Genomic DNA, 23,571 nt, shown 5'->3' on the forward strand with positions numbered 1-23,571 from the left:
CCTTAGTTCAGCAATTACAGGCACACATATCCCTTTCAGCAATTACATAATGTAATTCCTTGAAATACTGATATATGTCACAATTGCAGTGACACCTCCTCCCTGGAACATTCATTCACTTCAATATCGTTTATTTTCTGTTATCAAATGTTAAGGTGTTCAACATCCACAGTCAGTAACTGTTAGCATTCTGTGGCATTGTGCTACAATAATGAATGCCATCCACCACAGTTATAATGTGTACATTTACAGTGGGATACCCCCCCATCACTTTTATCTCAAAGAGATTGTTTCTAACTCATACATATGATGAAATACGTTAGAATAGGTGGAGTGTTACAGCTGTGTTAAGACTTCCACTGTGGCACTTGTATTTCATCATCATACCATTAGTTGGTAGTTACATAGCTTGTTGTTCAGTTCTTGAATGGGCAGCATTATGTGAATGTATTGACATTAAACAATTACCACTTTATGTAGTTATTCTATCCATTTTTATGCTGGACAATGATATATAATCATAGGCTGTGACTGCATGAGAGCGAAATGGTTATTCAGGGCATGTTATGCTGTGACTGCAATTGTGACATGTGCATTGAGTACTGGCTTACATAGCATGGGTCTATATCAGAACGATAAAGGATGAATTTGGTGAATGCTAGAAGATCGACACATATACGTCGATCTACCAAAATAGCGAAGGACAGAAATGCTGAAAGACACAACGGTGAATGGATTTCCCTGGCCAGCAGGGGGATTGTGGGGATGAGGAAATATATCCTTTTCCCCACTCTACAGCAGTCTCAGAGTTGGTATATATAAGTAGGGGGTGTGTGGGGGTGCAGGGGGCTTGCCCCCCTGCAAAATCTTTTATAAAAGAGTTTTGTGTTGTGTTTGTTTACTTTGGTGTAACTTACCTGTATGGCGCCGTTGCTTCCGGGAATCTATTCGACGTTCTGAATTTCAGCATTTCTGTCCTTTGCTGTTGTGGTAGATCGACGTATATGTGTCGATGTTCTAGCATTCACGAAATTCATCTTTCATGCTTTTAATACAGACCCACATAGCATACCTACACAAATAGAATGTGATTCTGGAACAGTGTGTGTACTACGTAATGGAGACAGCTTCAATGTCAAAGAAATATTGATATTGTATCGTTCACTGTTTTGACCACAACATGTGCAGCTCTTTTTCATCATGCTGACTAAATCAGATTTCTCAAATGATATTCATATCTCTTTCTTTACTGCACACATAAATTTCAGTTATTTGTGACAGGTTCCATTGATATCTCCTGTGGCACATGCCCTCAATGCAGAGGTCTATAGAGAGCCTCTTATCATAGGCAGGGGTTTGAATCTGATAACTGTATTGGACAGCAGTGGCTTACACACAGACAATAGATGTGGCAGAGTCAGAGTGCCACCTTTTACAGGCTGTTGTCCTACAAGGAAGGGCATCCATACACCTTATGATAGAAAAGTGCTGTAAGCCCTTCAAGGGTGTTCTTCATGACACAGTCAATATACATATTTCTTTGGCGTCCGTGATTGATATGCATCTCTTTGATACATAACATGATACTAATGTTTATGTCATTCATTGCTCACAGGCATTAACTATTTCTGAATAATTATGTTTTGTATTATATGTCTTCATCCAAACATTTATTTATTATTGCAATTATTTTCATCACACTGCACAGCTTAATGGAAGATTAAGGTTTCTATAATAAATTTCTTACTGTATGGCATGCTGCCAGATCATCAGAAAGTGTGACTGGTCCTTTGTTACATCACTGTCTTATGTGCTGGTGCTGTTGAATTGATGTTAAGTTACTGATCCCTGTAATTCCATGTGCACATGCCCAGTATAACAATGTGTGACTTGTGTGCAAATTACCAATGGAAACCATGTAATCATGAAATGACATCCAATTTTTGTTGTCATTTGTCAATTATGTATGTTGGGTGTTATTATATTACCATTTACCATTTATATGGCTATGCAACACTGGCTTGTCTATTACATGTTTATAGATGATAAACCACTTTCATATGGATGCTACTAATATTTATTTGCAAAAATGTGTCCATTTCTGATGTGCATGGCATAACAGCTGTAAGGTTCATTTGTTCTTGTTTATACATGCTGAGGTGGAAAATATAGCAGCGATCTCAGCTTGCATACATTTTATATGCAAAAATGGGTTCCTATTACCCAATCGAACTTCCAGAAGGCTGAGCACCAAAAGTTTGAACTTGGAAGTTTGAAAGTTAAAAATGTTAAAGCCGCGGAAGTCTGAATTCTTTCCCAGGGAAGGAATTTGGTTGGATGTTTCTGCGCCTTCGACATTTTCTCCACTGTGGTGCGAAAGTTAAGGAACGGGTTAAGGTAAGTGTGTGATTGTGATGGACGTTGGGGTTAGGGTGCGGGTAAGGTAAGTGTGTGATAGTGAAGGACTTTAGGATTAGGGTGTGGGTAAGGTAAGTGTGTGATGGGAAAGAATTCGGTTGGATGTTTCTGAGGCTTCGACATTTTCTCCACTGTGGTGCAAAAGTTAAGGAATGGGTTAAGGTAAGTGTGCGATTGTGATAGACGTTGGGGTTAGGGTACAGGTAAGGTAAGTGTGTGATAGTGAAGGACTTTAGGATTAGGGTGTGGGTAAGGTAAGTGTGTGATAGTGATGGACATAGGGTTAGGGGTTGGGTTAAGGTTAGTGCATAGATAGTTGTGTATGTAAGGCTTAGTGTAGGTTTATAAGGTTTTTGGTGTGCTTGTGTTGTGTGTGTGTTTTTCAGAACAGCAAATTTTTTCCCTGGGAAAAAATTTGCTGTTCTGATGTTTCGATGTTATCACATTTCGATCTTCCAAGTTTGAACATCTGGTGTTCGACCTTCTGGAAGTTCAATAATGTAATAGGAACCCTGCAAAAACCATCTCCTGGATTCTTCAAAGCTTGCATGGAGTGCAAGATCGGTCCAGGAGCTCAAGCAGGCAATATGTCTGCCCTGCGATCCAGGAACAGCCATTAGGGGTGTGCACGAGCGCTCCTGCACTAAAATTGCATGGACTAAGCCCTGGTATGCAAATCACCCCATTTGCAGGAGAAATCTATGTAAATGAGGTGATACTGCAATCCAGGAAGCTTGCAACAGTCCGTGCAGGACTAGTGCTAGCTGCAGAAATGTACTTGGTTAGTAACCGAGTACATGTCTGCAAAATCCAAAACAGAGTTATTACAGCTCCAAATAAAGGCTGTATATCATGTAGTAAGCATGCCAATGGCAAAGTATAAGGCCATTGGCATTGCAAACATAAACAAAAATACAAAAATCAACGTTTATTTTTTTAGCCGATCTCGGCTGTTTAAGCGTAGGGCAGCAGAGCACAAATGGGATCGGGGAAAAATAATAAAATAAACCTAAAATAAGCAGTCTAACTAAAATCACTATTCTGCCATGCAAGTCAATGGCAGGCAGAAGACAACCTGGCCAGTGAGTAGTGGTTCCTAATGGGGGAGGCTCAGTGTGAGACATGTAACTATGCATTAGCAGGCAATCCTATGCAAATGAGGGGAAGGATAGTGAATCCCAGTTTTCCCAAGCATGTGAGTCAGGTCCCAACAGTGTAAGAGTAGGAATAGCTTGGTGCAAGCCTAGGAGGTAGGTGACATCATGGGTGTTTGTGTCAGCCATACTGTAAGCAGATAGGAGCTCTGTGGCTTGGGTTGGCGACTAGCTTAGCACAGCTAAGCTAGGGGGTGTGTCTAACCTTGCTTAACACTCTTTACAAAGCCTAAGCCCTGAAGAAAAATGAGGTTAAACCAGGAAATAGCAGCAGTGTGCACATTTGAACACTCTGTTTAAGTAGCGCACACACGGGCTTAAGCAGGAAGGCAATGGGAAGGGAAAACAGCAGTAGGAAGGTAATCAAGGTGAACTAGCTTAGCTGGCAGGTGAAATGTATCAGAATCAGCCAATTACACAGGCAGCAGACCAGCCCATCCCAGAACGCTACTATAAACTAAGCAAACACCTTCCCCACTGTTTTTTCCCACACTCTATACCACCAATATATACAAGCGGGAACATATTAACAAACAAACCTACAAAATGAGAATGGCTGCAGCAGGCAACATAGAACAACATGTGCAAGAGGCTGAGGGTGGTGAGGATGTGAATGCTGCCAATCAACCCACAGTGAGGACACGGAGAAGAGTGTACAGACCCAGGGTAACCTACCAGGGGCTACATGAGCTGGAGATAATGGAGTGCTATAAGGTGGACAGAGACCTCCTACAGCAAATTGTTGAGATGTGCCGGCCACACCTGACACACCAAACTGACCGAGGGGGTCCCATCCCAGTGGATACTAAGGTATGTGTAGGCCTAGGAATACTAGCCAGAGGTACCTCCCAAAGCTCAGCTGGGGATATCATGGGGATCTCACAGGCATCAGCATCCAGAGTATTCTACCAGTTCCTGGATGCCATCTCAGCACATGCCAGTGAGCACATATATTTTCTCAACACCTATGAGGTGTTGACCAGCAATATGTGTCTCTTCCACCAAATAGCAGATTACCCTAAGGTAGTGGGTGCTATAGATTGCACGCACATATGCATCAAAGAACCACCCGGTGATCAGGGTAGGGCCTACATCAACCACAGGGGCATCCCCTCCATCAACTGCCAGGTCGTATGTGATGCCCAGGGCATTATAATGAATGTGTGTGCTGGTTGCCCTGGAAGCTATGACACTACATATGGCTGCTGCCATAGCTGTACCAGAGATTTGCCAACATCATCCCCTATGGTGACCTAGTGGGGGATGCTGGTTACACACTGGAGCCGTGGCTGATGACACCCATCAGAAATGCTCACACACCTGAATAAGAATGCCATAATGAGGCACACACACAGACCTGACTTAAAATAGAGCATGTGTTTAGGATGCTCAGGTCATGGTTCCGGTGTCTGGACACATCCGGTAGAGCCTTGCAGTACTCACCAGCTACATGTACCCAAATTGTTATGGTATGTGCTATGCTACACAATATGATCCTGTGGAAACAGCTGCAGCAGGAACAGCATGGGGCAGGGCTAAACAGCCCCCCACCAATGCCAAGGCCTGCACAGGCACAGAGTGACTCGGAGGAGGAACAACCTGAGCCTGCCCCAGTAGGCAAATGGAGGTGTGCCCAGTATGCAGAGGCTGCAGCAAAGAGACAACGCATAGCACATACACTGACACAGTAGGGACCCAGGGAATAACACTTCTCTCTGACTCGCACATACAGTAAAAGGGATGCCAAACATGACACTACCTGTGCTCAACCACGTATAGGAAGTGTACTATGTGCATCCGACATAGGCAGCCCTCCAGCACCATCCACAAGTCTGGCACACCCTCAAGGTAAGTCAATCAACCTACCAATTGCCGAATGGAGTAGAATGTGTTATTACCTGTATCTATGGTATGGATGTGAGCGTGCATGGGAATTGGTTGGCTGAATGTTATGGCAACAGACAGTAGACACCCATAGTGGTACTATGACATCTGTAACACATACTGGAGTCACCATAGCAGCCAGTACACACAGGGTGACAAAACTCACTGCAGGAAATGTACTGAGCTACGTGTGTCCATATGACTCACACATGCCAGTCAGGGTGGTTCACATACCCAAAAACAGTCTCAGCCAGCAGGACAGGTGTAGACAAACCCAAACAGAGCCTGTGCCATGGCCCCTGAATGATGGCTGGGGTTAACCCCCCCCAGGCCTACACAGACAGACTACAGCAGGGCAGGCAGTGGAATGTTAGTTCTGAAGTGTAGGAAGTCAGATAATAATATGTGGGGCAACCAAAGCCACGATCTGTAGTACACTGGTATGTCTCTAGTCAGCATGATAGTTAACAATACAGAATGAGATGGAGTACCTGACATACCAGTACAGTCATAGCAAATGTCTACAAGTGTCACTTGTGCCCCCACATCCTACATAGTAATGTAATAACAGTCAGGTGTGCCCCCCTAACCCTGTGTAGAAATGTAGAAATAGACAGGTGTGCCCCCCATGTAGTAATGTAATAACAGTCAGGTGTGCCCCCCCATCCTGTGTAGAAATGTAGAAATAGGTGAACCCCCTACCCTATGTAGCAATGTAATAACAGTCAGGTATGCCCCCAACCCTGTGCAGAAACGTAGAAATAGTCAGGTGAGCCCCCCACCCTATGTAGCGATGTAATAACAGTTAGGTGTGCCCCCCAACCCTGGGTAGAAACGTAGAAAGAGTCAGGTGAGCAACCCCCACACTACATAGGAATGTAATAACAGTAAGGTGTGCCACCCGACCCTGTGTAGAAATGTAGAAATAGACAGGTGTGCCCCCCCATGTAGCAATGTAATAACAGTCAGGTGTGCCCACCCATCCTGTGTAGAAATGTAGAAATAGTTGGCTGAGCACCCCCATCCTATGCAGAAATGTAGGAACAGTCAATGCCAAATGCTTGATAGATACCCTGCAGAAACAGCATGCCACCTGTCAGTGTACAACATCAAGGTCAGCACTGTAGTACAAACTACCTGGACTCGATCCACACATTAAATGCAGAAGGCCATACTGGGCATGCTCACTCACTTAGAGAAATGAAGGCAATGTCAGTCATCAACATACTGAAAGGTCATACTGGGCATGCTCACACACAAACACATGAAGGCCATGTCTGCAAACACCAGTCGACCAGACATATCTGGCAGTTGCAGTTGTTTTTGCAGACACTCGTCAGTATGCACCATGCATGCCTTGCACACACAGTGGATAGGAATACAGACATATATGTAAGGACAACACACTATAATAAGCCAAAGGTAGACATACATAGATGTGTGGAAGAGGGTGACTGTGACAAGGAGCCATCCAGGCCTGTCCCACCCAGCACACAGCCAAAGGGCCCCAAACGCATGAGGTTCAGATGTCACTCACTGCAGATACTAGCCACCAGTATCTGTCAGTATTACAGACTATTTGTGCATGTGCCAGCTGTGAAACATGACTGTAGAAGGAAGCAGTCATCTAGCAGCTGTATATACGTACCTGTGAAATATGACCCTGTGTGTGCCCACATGTGGTGTGTCACCCTATAGATGAATGGATTACGGCCCATGCATACACACTGCCCTCCCCATAGCCCTACTATGACAAGCCTGCTGAGGTCATCCACTGTGAAATACACCCTTGAGAGAGCTGTAGCCCAGTAATCTCCGTGGCACGTACCATTATTTCGTACTGCTGTAGTGTGATAAAATAGGTAGAAGTTCAATTCTCAGACATGGCAACTGTGTGCATCTGTCTGCCTGTCTGTGTAGAGAGCAATGCTTTTTAGGGTAGTCACACTCCCTACAATTCAAATGCTCATCTTTGGCAAGGCTGCTGATGTCATCTGCCTAGTAATACACCTCTGGGAAGCATGAAGCCCAGTAATCTCTATAGTACGTCCTGTAACTGCATACTGCTGTAGTGTGATAGATTAGTTAGGTAGCTGTTCTAATCCTTGACATGGCAAGTGTTTGTGTGTGCGTCCATGAAGAGAGCAATGCTTTTGAGGGCAGTCAAACTCCCTACAATTCAAATGCTCATCTTTGGCAAGGCTGCTAATGTCATCCACCTAGAAATACACCTCTGGGGAGGATGTAGCCTGGTAATTGCCGTAGCATGTCCTGTAACTGCATACTGCTGTAGTGTGCTATAGAGCTGTGGTAGGGTTCTATACCCACCCATGGTGATTCTGGATGCTTTGTGTGTGTTCCAATGTCTGTGCAGGGAGCACTGCATTTTAGGCTAGTCACACTCAATATATTTCAAATGCCCTACTTTGGCAATCCTGATGATGTCATTCATTGTGAAATACACCTTTGGGAAAAGAGCTTTTCAGCAATCCATGTGGTGCATCCTACAACAGCACCATGCTTAAGTACGATGTAGACCTCTGTGAGGGGTTCTATACCCACACATGTCAGTTATGGATGTTTTGTGTGTGTGTTACTGTCTGTGTAGGGAGCAATGCATTTTAGCCTAGCCACACTCCTACAAGTCGAATGTCCTACTTTGCCAATCTTGCTGATGTCATCCAATGTGATAAACACCTTTGGGGAAGAGGTACTCCAATAATCTCAGTGGTGTGTACTATAACTGTGTAGTGCTGTAGTGTAATACAATAATTAGGTAGGGGTTCTGCTTCCAGATATGACGGGTGTGCGTGAGATACCTGGGCCCAATGTGGAGTAGGTTTTGCAAATTTCTTATATGGTGGCCCTATAGTATATATCACAATGTCCACCGTACAGGGATAACAGATGTGAAATAGCCAAGAGGCTGTGGTGCACATCAATACCCATATGTGACATCAAGGCCAGGCAATCACAGTTAGCAACCCCAGTATTACCCAGAGCACACTCTCAACCGATGTCCCATACATACATACACACACACACACACACACACACACACACACACACACACACACACACACACACACACACACACACATGCCTAGGCAACAGCCAATATGTGGGTAGTGCACTGCATATTGGCCACTGATAGTAACTATGGAGGAATTGCAGTGGGCTACAGAGGGCATAGCACCCTGTCCATCTGTCCAATAGGCACGTACATGCAGACAGTGCACCTTCCCCATGTTCCCCACAGGACACCTGCAACACCTGTGGTGCCATCACATGATCCACAAAGGACATAACATGCCTGAAAACATGCCCTGTATGGATAGATGCCACTGACACCAGGGAATGCCTTTAGCATGCTATCAATGTAGGTGCAGAGTAAACCTGTGGTCCATTACCAGTTCCCACCACAGGTGGACAAGACTAGCACATCTGCTGATAATCTGTGTACACAACATGGGCCAGACACCCCAGGTACAGTTCCACATGTCACTGTGCATGCATGTGGGAGGTGTGCACATCCCAGACACCGTCTATATCATTGTCTAAGGAACACATACATGGCAAGTGATGCACAGCATTGGCCACACACAATAGTCACCCAGGTGACTGGATGGGGGATACAATAACCACCTGCGTTGGCAAATGCAGAAACCACAGCCTTGAACCACAATGCTGACCATCATCATCTGGCCTGATGCCAAGGTATACCCATCACCTAGCCTTGTATAGCCACCTGGCACAGTTGGCACCACACATCAGTGCAGAAATGCACTCATGTATGTCAGTACTGGCACCCTGTGTGTTTGTGTGTGGGTTGTATGATGTGTATGATCACATCCACACTCACTACAACCCCATTGGCATACTGAAGCATGCTGTCTGATGTCAGACACCTCCCCATACCCTTTGCCCATATCACCTCTGTATGACCCCTGTGGTGCATGTGATACCTGCACAGTATTGTGTTGTGGCAATCTCACTAGTGATGGGTTGTATTCCTGGTCCTGCCAAGTGTATCAATGTGTGTGCGTCCCTGTGAGAATGTGGCTGTGTTGTCGCTGGCAACTGTACATGTGGATAGGCAGGTGTATTACACCTACCATATAGTTACCATATCCCTGTTGCAGATGTCACTCATCATCACATATACATTCTGAGCGCACCATAACATGTAACCTATGTGGTGCATTCAATAACTGCATTGAAATGTGATAGCACAACATAGACGTCAGGGGTTTGATACCCTGTGCTGGTAGGTGTGTGACACAAACATGCTTAGGGTTTACATTCCCTCCCCTCTCGGATGTGTCTTTGCCACTCTCATGCCCTCTCTGGTGGATGTGGAGACCTACACCTGCTTTGCTTAGGCAGCAGCATGTGTATTTTCAGTGTTGCACATGATCAGCTGAAGGCCTCTGCATAAATTGCAGCCCTTCCCTAGCTGATTGCATGTGGAACAGCTGTGGTAACATTCCCATAGCCAATTTCATGGAAGCACACTCCAATATCTAGGAACATCATGTTGGTATTGGCCCTTTTCATTTACTGTGAGCAGGAACTAGACCTGTTGTTTGGCAAGCAGCATCTCAGATGGATTGGGGATTTAACTCTAATAACATACACTGTGAAAACAGGGCAACACACAGGAGGGGGATGTGCCTGACATGACTACAGACTGTAAGTGCTGCTATACTGCATGTGGAGTAATGTTGGTTTAACAGTGTGTGTGTGGATATGGCTGTCTCATATGTTTTAATACTTGCCATGTCAGTTCTATGTTTATGAGGAATCCCCATCTGTAGGTTCATCTGCAGGCTGGGCAGTGTGTTGTACCCTTGGTTTCATGTGTTACCCACAGAGCATGTATCTGAACTGCAGAAGGTAGTGTGGGGATTGCAGTCTGTAGATGGTGAAAGCCATGAGAGTTACTGACTTCATATCCCTCATAGGACGCATGTTGCAACAAACCCTATTACAAAAGTAAATGCATGAGGTTATCACAGCAACATGTCAATATTGGCCCTGTGTATGTGCTTCCAGCCACAACTCTGTCAACCTTTGTACATATGTTGTGCATTAAGAGGTGCATATGTGCTGTACACCATCATTAGTGTCATAATATCTGATACCAAGCCAGTGAGATATCAGAATACTACACATGTTATGTACAGTAGGGGTTATATTTGATGACATAACCTGGACATTCTGTGGTCGTTTGTACAGTACTGAGGCCTGTATACCTGTGGTGAATGTTGACAGTGTGTGCACTGTTAATATGTTCTTTAGCCTGTGTACAGACTGTGGTAAATGTCATTGTTATAGGTCCCGTCCTATCTAATCTTGCATGCTGCTCCACTGTATGTTACCGTATTGGCTTACATTTTTGTAGGGCCATACACACACATGTCCCATACCACAGACAGCCAGCAGACCAAACCATGTAGCAGCCCAGTATATGTAGAGTTAGTCTGTGAGTGGCACATATGAGGACGGTGTTGAACATATAGTGGACGGTGTTGTAATATTATGCTAGCTTACCATATGTGGCTGTGGCTGTGTTCACATTGGTTGTGGTTATGCACTTTCATACAAGTGTATCTTACCCTGTGCTGTGACATGCCTGCATAGCCTGCTATATATGCAGGTGCATGTGCATTCCCCCATAGGAGGTGTAGGCCAGTGTTGAGCCAGTCTGTCTGTAGCCTGCACAGTGCATTGTTACATGCCTAGCAGCTTAGTGTACTTACCCAGTGAGATGTCATTTGCAGATACTTGCCAGATGTACTGCTGCCGGGCCTCCCTTAACAGTCATGTATGTTAGACAGAGCAGTGGGATGCTGTACAGATGTATGTCAATATCTTGTGGGTAGTATATGGCCATGGCACCCCTGTACCAGCAGTTATTATGTGTCAGGCCAGACAGGGGTATGTGAATGCATAACCTATAGTGGCATATGTATACCAGTTGTTATATGTTATACCCATCTACTTGGCTGTTACCATCCATATTGTCATGCATGGTATACATGTTTTGCACTAAGGGGTTCTAGGTATACCTCTGGACCGTACAGAGTGTTTCCAAATGTCCACATATATTGGCCAATATCTCTGCTGCAGTCCACAGGGGCATTACATGCTAGCAGTGGTACTTTACTATGATGTCCTCAGGATGTCTGTCAGTAGCCAATGGCACACATGTGGAATGCAGATGTGACCTCCCACACACACCATGTCTGTAAAGACAATCCCAATTACAGTAGCAATAATCTACTAATATACCTGCTATACATACCTGACATCACCTTGCACTACGAAGTTGGGACTATAGGGGCTGGGGTAGGGCTACACTTCATGTCCAGGACATATGGGGAAAATATCTGTACATATAACTATCCAGATATCTATATATATATGATTACACATATACATATCGACAGATATTGATGGGTACGTATATGTACATAGATATACATATACATACCCAGGTATATACATAATATACATAATCAGAGCAATATATGTCTACACATATACAGATAGTGATACATATGCACATACATGTATGGATATCTACAGATATATCAGCAGTAGTAGGTATATCAGAATAGATATGTATGCACATATACTTTCATATATATATATATATATATATATATATATATATACCAACATAACTAGGCACATAGGATATGCATACATATATAACTATATACACATATATCTATATGTACATATACATATACCTATATGTTGTAAAGAACACTGACGGATTCAGCAACCAGGAAATAAAGACTGCTTCAAAATGCCATGAATGAACTCTTTATTTTTTAAAAACGAACAGATAAGCGCTTTCACGCACCTAAAGTGCGCTTCCTCAGATCTTCACATTTAAGCAACATTTGCAAAGAGTATATATGCCCAGCAAGATTCAATTAAATCAAATTGATTTCAATTAAACATTCAATTAGTTGGTTTAAAGTGATGGATAGTGCTCACATTTGTATATGTAAAGAAACAGTAAGAGACATTCTCATGTAGCTATTTCACATTGTCATTCAGGTCTTAAAATTACCATAATACCTGTATTAATATTGTGTTTGCCAGAAACAATATTTTGAATATTAAAACATTTAGTATATAATAATTAATGGTATTCATATATAAAAAATTTTTTGTGTATATATTGTATAAAGATGAATATATATATACATAAAAAATGCATAAGAATGCCTAAAGCATAAAATTCAAGACTCTCATGTAAACACATATATAAGAAATGTTCCTATATAATTGAAGAACATAAAATATATATAAAAGCGTCCCATTCTATATTATGTTGATCTGGGGATACTAAAAGCTATATGAATATATCTATGTAAATTTCATAGCAAAAGTATATATGTGTGTATGTATATCTAATTTTGTGTACATTTGTGCTAAATATTAAATAAATAAATATATATATAAAATCCTCAGATATAAATAAATATTAAACTACAAAATATATATATGTATATATATATATATATATTATATGCTATCTAATAAATACATAAATATATAAACATATAAACAAATGAGTATTTAAATATTAACTATAGTGTTGTGAATCAGTATGATCAATTAATTAATAATATTTAAAATAACATCATAATAAAATATTTCATGTACTACACTCATGGAAATCATAAAAATCAATAGCGCTATTGAATGAAGATCATCTTCATTTATAAGTATGGATATGTCAATGAGTAACAAATTTAGTGCAACATTACAATGAAAATAAGCAAATATATATACATATCAATATGAATATCCATTACTTATATATCCTGCTATCTAAAACTGGTTTAATGCAAATACTTTGATTCAGGCCTGGATATAAATGGGCACCTAATTTTAAAATCCATGACAATTCAATGTTTGCTAAGGTGTTCACATTATTGCCCCATCTCTTATTCAAACCTACTAATTGCAGTACTCTGAATCTAAAGCTATGTTCTCTGAATTCATTTATATGTCTAGCTAAAGCATTCTTATCATTCTTCTTCTTTATTTCATAAATGTGATTATATATCCTTTGCTTAAATTTTCTCTTGGTTAAGCCAACATAGAATGCTTCACATTTTGTGCATGTTGCTAAATATATCAAGTTCATAGAATTACAGCTTGCATAAAAACTAGGTTTGAATATAAAATCCATTCTGGGGTGTTTATATATTTGTTTATCACTAATGTGTCGACACATATTGCATCTAGTACATGGGAAGGTGCCCGTAGTATTGAGATGTATCTGTTCATTCGACTTTCCTATGCCCTCTTTAAAGCATAGCAGTCGTTTTAAATTAGGTGAATTTTTATAAATAAATTTCGGTTGCTCCCCTACTATATTTCTAGTTGCTTCATCTACAATTAGGAGCTTCCAATTTTGTTTGATTATGTTCTGTAAATCAAAATTATCATTTGTGTATTGCATTAAATACGCTACTCTATTGTTGGCAGTGGATGTTGTCCATCCCTTGACTTTAAATTTGCTAAGTATCGTCTTATGTCTTGCTGTTAATTCAGCTGCATGGTCATTTGTTGAGAAGACTTCATTCTTAATTTCACACAACATTTTCATGTTGTAGCCTCTTTCTAAAAATAGCTTCTCCATATTATCTGCTTCTTTGGTGAGCACTTGGTCATTATCACATAGCCTCCCTATTCTAATGTATTGACTTTTGACTATGCCTGGGAACACATGTCTAGGATGCATGCTGTTATAGTGTAAAAGGTTATTCACCCAGCATGCCTTCCTATATAAACTCGTTTCTATCCGATTTCCACTCATTGCAATGTTGATGTCTAAAAAACTAATGTAAGTATAAGACCACTCCATAGTAAACTTTAAGAACTGAGTGGTAGAATCCAAATGTGTTAAAAACATTTTAAATTCATCCAAAGAGCCTTCCCATAAAATCAGAATGTCATCTACAAATCTTCTATACATTCTGATATTATTGGTATACCTTACATCATTGAACAAATTATTTCTCTCCCAGTTAAAAACAACTAAATTAGCATAAGTGTTAGCAACGGGAGTGCCCATGGCTACTCCCCATTGCTGTAAGTAATATTTATCTTTAAACATAAATGCATTATTCTCAAGAACCATTTGTAAAAGAAAATATAACAAAATCTTCTCATCTGTATCAAAGTCTGTATCTGAATTAAGCACTTCCATCATGGCTTGCAAGCCATCTGCATTGGGTATGCTAGTGAAGAGGTTTTTAACGTCTAAGGTTATCAGGATGCAACCATCCAATGCATTTATACGATTCTCATTAAACTTTTTGATGTCATCCAACAAATGATATGTATCTTTAAGGATGGTGGGGATGGAGTCGACTATGGGTCTTAATATAGTCTCTAAATACAGAGTGTTTCCAAATGTCCACATATATTGGCCAATATCTCTGCTGCAGTCCACAGGGGCATTACATGCTAGCAGTGGCACTTTACTATGATGTCCTCAGGATGTCTGTCAGTAGCCAATGGCACACATGTGGAATGCAGATGTGACCTCCCACACACACCATGTCTGTAAAGACAATCCCAATTACAGTAGCAATAATCTACTAATATACCTGCTATACATACCTGACATCACCTTGCACTACGAAGTTGGGACTATAGGGGCTGGGGTAGGGCTACACTTCATGTCCGGGATATATGGGGAAAATATCTGTACATATAATTATCCAGATATCTATATATATATGATTACACATATACATATTGACAGATATTGATGGGTATGTATATGTACATAGATATACATATACATACCCAGATATATACATAATATACATAATCAGAGCAATATATGTCTACACATATACAGATAGTGATACATATGCACATATATGTATGGATATCTACAGATATATCAGCAGTAGTAGGTATATCAGAATAGATATGTATGCACATATACTTTTATATATATATTATATATATATATATATATATATATATATACCAACATAACTAGGCATATCTGTACACATAGGATATGCATACATATATAACTATATACACATATATCTATATGTACATATACATATACCTATATATACACATATGTACATATACATATATGTATAGAAAAGTATACATATGTACATATGAAGAGATGTACACATGGCCATATATATGTAGCACTATACAGATGTGTATACAGACATATGTATGTGTACACCTGTGTATGTACATGTAGACATCCATACACCTATGATATGTATACAACCATATTCCTGTCATGAGTAAACATCATGGTTGTGTATACCCTCTCACATATATTCCACAATATGTATATGCTATGTGTACATTATGATAAAACAACATATGTGAAGCAACAGTCATATTAATAACAAGGACTACATAATCTAGGAAGTAAAGGCAATTGTTCAATACTACTCAATATGTGTAATGACAGCTATATTGTTAAAATAACAGCTGTCTCCACAGTGGTCATGGCGGAGTAGTTAAGTGCTGTGACTTCAGTCTAAAGGGTCCTGAGTTCAAGACCTGCAAGGGCTGTTCATTTTGTTGCTGGGCAGAACTAGGTCTGTTGGGTACACAGTGGTTAAGGCAGTGTTTGTGCAATGTAAGCCACACACGTCAGTATCACAACATTGCTAGATAGAGGTCTAGTCTCAGTGTTGGCAAGTAACACTTTGTGTGTATGTGGATGGGTCTACAGCAGGTTGCAGGGTATACATGCCTCAGCGGGCCACCTGTCCATGTGGCACAGGCAATACCCAATATAGTAACCTTTGAAATGTGTTCGACTGTACCCCAGATATGTCAATGCCATGGTGTTAGCACAGTGACATACCCCTTTGTGCAATATGACTGCAGACCATCCTTGTGCTGACACATGCACACCTACAACACAATTGCATATCATTTTAGAGACCACAACCAAGCATTGTTACTAACAGCTAGAAGGCATCATTGCTGGACGGCTACACTACCTGCCAAATATGCCTCACACTCTATTCCCTACAACATGTTACACTGCATGACTCTGGTACACTGGTGTACAGTCACCATGTGCATCAGAACCATATCAGCCTGTCCCTGCATCGATGGTATGGATGACAGGGATGGGGCACAGATATCATCATATGCACAGGGTGTGGTGTTGGTCTGCCAGAGGCAGGCAGAGGGTGGACCATACATTTGACACCATGTGTGTGGGTGAGGGGTCTACTCTGGGGATCTGGCTGAGGTGATGTGGTGTGTGTAGGTATGAGGTTGCCCTAGGTGTGTTTGCATAGTGTGTGGGTATGCATGCACACAGTTCTGCCTTGTGGCTGCCCTACACAGGTGTTTATGGACAGCTGCAGACTATACCTGGCAGGGTGTGCAGTTCACTGCCTTTGGCCATGGACATGTGGACTGTGCCTGCCAGGGGTTCTGTGGACACATCCAGGAACAGGTATTAAAGTGCTACTCTCACCTGCTGATGACATTTGTCCGCTGGTACCAAGTCCCTCCTGGGACTGGCCAGGGCCATGTACACATGGCTTGCTGTGGTGTGGTGTGGACAGCACACCCCCTGCACTGCCGGGGCTGCTACTACCACTACAGGAGCCCCTTAGTGTCCTAGCATGCCCACGTTCACTGCCATCTGTTGGTGTTGCTGGCCCATGTCCATGCGGCCGTTGCCACATCCCCACCACATGTTGAAGCATGGACACACCACGGCTGATGAGGACCATCATCTCATCATGCCATCTATCCGCTTGCTCAGTAGAAGCATGGATGACACTCGACAGTTCACGGAGGTTGTCACTTACAGATGCGAGAGCAGCCCTCTGCAGCCTAATGGTCTGTCTGGTGTAATGCTCAATACATGCCTGCGCCACCATTACAGCCTGAAACATGCTTCTGCTGGTTGCAGCTATGTCACCTATGTAGGGGGCATGATGTCCAGCGGCCCTACCATAAACACCCTGGGACATCCGCCTATGTGGTTGCCTGCCGTAATCCAGCTATGCCCTCTGCAACTGGATACAGTAGTATGGTTACCACACTTTCCTGTGCACTGCCATTGAATGCTAGCTGTCCCTCTGCTATGGCTACTGGTGATGGTGTGTATATAGGCACTGTAACTGTGTTCAGGGATGGGATGGCTAAAAGGGGATGTCAAATGTTGGCACAGCGTCGGCCCCTGACAACCTCACTTGTACCTCAACATTATTATCATCATCATCATCGGTGTCTGTATGGGCACCTAGATCAGACTGGATGCAGGAGGGACCCTGACCCACCTCGCCACCTGTGGGGGATAACAATAAATGCACTTTAAAACCTGTACAGCATTGCCTAATAGTACACACACACACACACACACACACACACACACACACACACACACACACACACACACACACACACACACACACACACCACACACACATCTCCGTAATAACTACCTGTCCATAGCTTTACAGAAAATCCCATGTATATGTCCATGTGTTACCCCATCCTGCATCACACTTGTTAACATACACACATTAATACCAGTCATTAACATCACAGTCCTCTAAATGCACACACAAGTGGCTACAACACAAGGCCTGTTGCTACATTACCTGCCTGACCTGTGTTTAGCCTGAATGCTGTCATTTGGTATGCACCCTCTGTATGGCCGGAATGATGTGCATGGCCTCTGGGCTACTACGTTGTACTCATAATAGCCCCCACTGGTGTGTCATGTGTATGTAATGCTCAGTACATGCCAGATATGCTCTGTCAGCCCATCATGTGTCAGCTGTAATATTTGGATACACTCCCTGGTGTTGACTATTACTTCCCCAATGCATCTGTAGAGCTGCATACATGGGCTGTAGGTGACCTCTATGCCTCTATGCTGGCTGCAATATTGTGTGTACCTGGAGTTTACCTTCCCTCTGGATGCCTGTTCCATGCTACAGACCATATTATACTATTTGCTGTCCTGTGAGTATATGACAGGTATTCCTGGTGTGTAATGTGGCACTCCATGTCCATGTACTGCACAGTCCCAAAGGGGAGTACAGCTGTATGAACACCCCACAATCACACATGTGCATACATGGCCACACACACAATCACACACATGCACACACGCATCATACATGCATCTACCTCCCACCACTTCACCAGAGTGACCCTGCAGGCAAACTAACTAACCACCATGATGCACACACACACACACACACACACACACACACACACACACACACACACACACACACACACACACACACACATACAGGTGAGGTTGCACAATGATCGTACACACAGTTCTCCTATTACCTATCTGCCAACATGCAGAACATATGGTACAGAACAGCATGCAGTTCAGCTATAGTCAATCCATGCTAGCAATGGTATACATGTGTATGATGCATGTGCTGTGACTAGGTGATGCTCCTTCCCCTGGATACCACTACACCCATGTACACAGTATTGCTGTGCATCTGTTCTTCACCCTGCCATGTACTATGCACCACAACTCACAGAAGTACAACCCACTGTGGAATGGGTAGTACTGCATCAGTTATGTCAGCTGTACCTCTCACAGCTCCTATGTGTTTCAGCAACACATACCTGGGATGATATGTGGACTGTTGTCATTGGTGAATGCCTGATGCCTGATTTACAGCTGTCAACATCAACAGACCATGTATGACCACTGCAGAAATGCTTACACTGACAACCATCAGAGCATACCATGGCTATGGGGGGTGTACACACCTTTATTGATTTTTACACACATCTGTGATCTGCCATGGGATCACAGCACTGCATATCTTAGCAGTACACAAGCCCGGTATGTAACATATGTCCTGTACTTTCACATGCAGTGTCTACAGATTGTGTTAGGTGTGCAGCTGCTGACCACAATGCATACACACCATGTGGGCATATGTGAGCATACCCTTATCATGACAGTTTATCACACCTCTTGTTGTGTGTACTACAGGAGTCACTGTTCATGGCAGGGGTATACCAGCATGGGCCTTCTGCAATTGCCAGTGTATGTTCAGTCTACCCAACACATGTCTCCCTATTCTGTATGGTTGTAAGGTCTTCTCATGTGCACATCCCATGGTGTTCACACAATGCCATCACTATTGCAGTGTGGGTAGTGTTATGGCTGCCACAGGTCCTGAACCTGACTATATGCAGATAGAGAGATTCCTAACATCCTTAGAATCCCTGCTGAAGTGCACTGGTGTGTCATGCTGAGACCCCCCCACTCAGCTTTTTTGCAGATGCATGACAGGTAAGCCCTACACACTTGTGTTAGCTTGCAGTATCCCATACACTGAAAACCACATGTTGCAACCTAGACCCAGCTGATAATGTGGACTACTGTAATGCCTTATACCATAGTGTATCTCTGCAGCATTTGGCATTGTCCTACAGGTATATACACTGGTGTTGCATTGTATATTGGTGTTGTTCAGAACATGTCACTACTGTAGGCCATGTCTACCAACAGTATGATACTCCCTGTGGACACATTCCACAATGACAAGATGTTAGTTGTCAAGCAGATGTGAGACATACCCTTTCAATACCCCATCATGTTTGCCCATGTGAGACCATGCATTTCACAGCAATAACACATGCACATGTACAGCATACATTCAGGGTAGGTGTGTTAAATGTGTATATGGAATATACCATCACCATTACATGTCCGGTGTGTTGGCAATCATCTATATAAGTATACTTGCCAGCTACAGGCTGCTGCCTTGTTGTTACCCCAGAGGGACCTACATAAGAGGGTGAGATATGTAATGTCAGTGGCCACACCTGTGGCACTGCTACAGGCTGGGTGCAGTACTACCATACATCAACGGTACATTCCCAAAATACTACCACATCCGGATATCTGTTTATCACTACAATGCAGCAACACAATATATCTATGACATGTCAGATATGCATGATCTACCTGTACCACTGCAGATATTTACACAACAGTGGTCTACTTATGTGCCCTGCATCCTTGCCTGCATGCTCCTCGGCTGGTGTGCGGGTGACACCCACCTCCATGAAGGGGTCCAATGGTTGTTGGTGTTCCAGATGGGCAGGTGCCATGAGGCTGGCCAGGAGCTCCTCCGCACATGTCGGGGAGATGGATGGTATGCCCCCCCTGTGGCGAGGTGATCCCCCAAACTGTGGCAGCATGTCAATGGGCATTGCGAAGCAGGTCGCTGAAATGATGCCGGACCTGCTCATAACTGCGGTTATGCAGGCTGACATCATTGACCCTGTGGACTAGATTATTTCACAGGGCAGTCCACTCCTGCTGGTTATGGGCTGTCCTGCCAAAGAGAACCTGGTAGCGCTGTACCAGGTGGTTGACAATGACCTCATTTTCATCCGCTGAATACACGGGTAACCTGATGTGTGACATCTTGCCTGAAAGACATGGAGATGGAAGCAGGCCTGAGCAACTCATATGGCAAGGTTACCACAGTTCATAATACACATCTCTGTTACCCCTCCACCATATCAACTTCAACAGACCGTACACACAACTCATTAGGTATGGCTACAGCTTAACTACCGTTTGGACAGATTGTGTATTGTACCACACCTGTATTATATACAGCTGGAAAGGCCACAGAAGTACCTCACAAAGAGGATTACTGGCCTCAAACAGATGCCCTACACTGACCGTCTCAAAAAAACTCCAGCTTTACTCTGTAGCATATCGCCTACTCCGAGGTAATCTCTGCCTAACCTATAAAGCTATGTCAAACCCAGAGCTGTTGGAAATGCTACACCTAAATAAATCCCAATCCCTCCGAGCTACATGGTCTAGGGACCTAAACCTTGTCACCACTATAAACAGGACATTCTGGAGGGATATATTCCTGTCCCAGAGTCTTCCCATACTCTGAAATAGGCTACCCATCTGTGTCAAGCAAAGTTCATTAGTACTCTTCAAGAAAAATCTTGATGAGTGGATGGGAAATAGGAAATACATCCCGGGGATCACTTCTGTATCTCTGCTCGACAGTGGCACAAGAAAATAACTTTCTTGGGTGGCATAAGCCAGGGAACCTTGTTGGCTAGGCTTACATAGGCCCTCAAGCCGATAGCCTAGTACCTACCTATGAACCTATGAACCTTCTGCTGTGATTGTAGCCATGTCCTCTGTGTGGACACTAACAATGCTGGCCTGTTACAGACTATTCACTTGCATGCCATTGTCAGGGCCACTATGGTTACATATATGCCAGTAGTATGGCTGCTCTGAGATTGCTGCACATCTGATAGTCTGTGTATTTGGGGGGATCTATGCATGCTGTTGGACATATATCGTGATTGTGTAGACTATTACTAACAATAATGTACGATAACAGTGACACAATAACATGTATATGTTCTATTGGCCAGCTGATCCACCTTTCCAAACCCATCTGACCAGGATACCGAGCCACATCACATGTGTGGGCCAACCTGGGGCCTCCTCATATACTGTTACAGCAATACCTTCAGGTGGAACCACCCAGGGGATGTTGGCCCCCCTCAGGGCACACACCAATATGTTCCTGTACCCCTGAGCTCAGGTCTAGGGTCTGTTCCATACTGGGCTGCACAGACACATGAGGGATGTGCTACATCAGTCTGAGGCACCCAGTACACATTCACATGGCTAACATGCTCCTTCTGCTCAGCCTCCAGACCTGGCACCTTTAGGACATGGACTGCTGTTGTGAGTGGCAGTTGGTGGGAACCTTGTTCCCACTGTGCCCATATTGGGGACTATGGGGCATCCACATCACAGACCATACACACCATCCATGGTGTTTACCCACCATGTGACACATACCACCCAAGTATACTGTCCTCTATATCTACCAATCCTGACCACCTCCACATGTGTATCTGCCATATTCTGATTACATACTTCACAGACAGGGGCAATGTGGTGCTAAGAAGGGACTAATATGTGACATACCCATCCATGGTGCACACACTGCCAGCTGTAGATATCTGTGCATATTGCTATGTGTGCTGCTGCCTTGCACATAGCACACATCACTGTGGTAGTGATATCGGGGACATGTCTTTACATACATATCTGTTTGTGTCTGTGTTTGTACATATGTAGACATGTGCATATAGGTATATATCTATATATGTGTAGATATATGTGAATTCATATATATGTGCACATATATATGTCTACACATAGGTATATGTATATTTCTGGACATACATGCTGATATACATGTATCCTTATATATTATATATGTGATATATATACACATATGAGTACCTATATCTGGGGTACATTCAGACATCAGCTCCACAATCTCACAACACCTTCCTGCACAGCCGCACTGTTCTGCCTTGCTACAACACAGACAGGTGCCACATATGGACATGGCCTGACATTAGTGGTGTATATGATTTTGTATATATATGATTTTGTTTTTGTTTCCTCGGAGCTTATCTCCCAGAGCCTCTACTGAAAATGGACATATATCCAGTTAGACTAGCCCGGTCAACAAAAATAAAATAAATAAAATAAAATAAATAAATATGTGGGACCTGTTTGCAGGTAACCCTATTACACACCTATGGCATTCTGGCATGCTACATTACAGATTCACCTGAGTATCCTGCCAGTGGTGGTCTGTGGCTCCCACATGTCCTTCATAATGGCATTACTTCCACCACCAGCTTTTGGCCACATCATATACATAATCCCTGTTATACAACACACACTATGATGGCTTACATCTTGCCTGTCAGTGCTGACCCACACAGTTAACAGCTATGGCCCACTACTCACAGAGACAAACACTATTGTCCATAGCAGTCTTTCAGTTGAACATTATCACAGCAACACCTGATGGCACATATAAGTCATTCCACATCATCTATCACATTACAATGGACCAGGTGCTACATTCTAATACATGTACATATACTTCACATACCTGTTGTGGGAATGATGTATTTATGAATGACAGCTACCTAAATGCCTGCGTTTTCAGGTGTTAGTTTGCTGAGCTGTATGTTGTTTTCCCCC

This window comes from Protopterus annectens, chromosome 3.part1 (genome assembly GCF_019279795.1).
Source record: "Protopterus annectens isolate FY-2018-M chromosome 3.part1, PAN1.0, whole genome shotgun sequence".
NCBI classification, from domain to species: domain Eukaryota; kingdom Metazoa; phylum Chordata; order Ceratodontiformes; family Protopteridae; genus Protopterus; species Protopterus annectens.